Consider the following 1,176-nt stretch of genomic DNA (forward strand, 5'->3'; position numbering starts at 1 on the left):
GGTTTGGTTTGTAAGTAAATGATTTGTATGTCGTCAAAACTGAATGCTTTTTTGTACAGAAACTGGAGATTTGCTCAAAGAAGAAGACAAAGAGAAGATGAGCATTTATGTAACAGAGGGAGGGGTTACAATGACGGTGTCTCAGGTGGTTTCATAACAATGTGCACCTTTTATTTGTGACTCTCGGATGACGTTAACGACTCCCATGTGAGATGAAAGCATGAACAACCCACAATGATTCAAACCTCTGAGATTAAACAGCACGTTTAAATTATTGCTTCGAAATACAGCTTTCAGTAACCAAAACGACGAAAGTGTCTTCATAGAGATAACCAGCTGCTTAAGAGAATATTCACAATATCCTAAACAAACACACATGTGACTGGACACTTGAGTATCTACAAACGCTCTACAGTTTCAGCCTCCAGGGCCAAGCGATTTGACTGTGACCGTTTACAGGGTCTGTTTACAGGGATGTGTTTGTAGAACAGCCACAATGTGTCTGTCACTTTAAGAGCACATATTTAGTCTAGAGCTGGAGCGATCAACATTTGACCGTTGCACAGCTGTTTTAAGCTTGTACTTATGCACAGGTGAAGATGTGCTCACTTTATTCAAATTGAGAATATGTTTCGTTTTGATTAGTTTTTGATTTGAGTGACTTCTGACATTTCAAAAATCGCAAGACAATAATTAAATACAAATAAAACTACATTCAGTAGAGCTCTACAACATGTTACAATCAAAAGATTGTATGGCACATTTTTTATCTTATGTCAGAATCTGTTGCTTTTCTTTGTCATACCACTGAAAAAGACGTCACCTTAGCCTTTGGTAAATGATATCGTTTTTTTATTATGTATCTACATTTTATAGACAAAATGATACACATAATCATCCAATAATGAAAATATTGAAAAGACATGTTAGTTGCCATCCGACTTGCCTCTAAACAATATTTTACACAAACTGAACGTGTTGTACACACACACACACACACACACACACACACACACACACACACACACACACACACACACACACACACACACACACACACACACACACACACACACACACACACACACACAGGTAGCCCCTCCCCCATACCGGTCGGGCAGGATTGGGACAGGTGAGAGCATGCAGAGATCAGAGTCGCACACACTCTTCCTGCTT

The sequence above is a fragment of the Trematomus bernacchii genome, unplaced genomic scaffold (assembly GCF_902827165.1).
Source record: "Trematomus bernacchii unplaced genomic scaffold, fTreBer1.1, whole genome shotgun sequence".
In the NCBI taxonomy this organism is placed as follows: domain Eukaryota; kingdom Metazoa; phylum Chordata; class Actinopteri; order Perciformes; family Nototheniidae; genus Trematomus; species Trematomus bernacchii.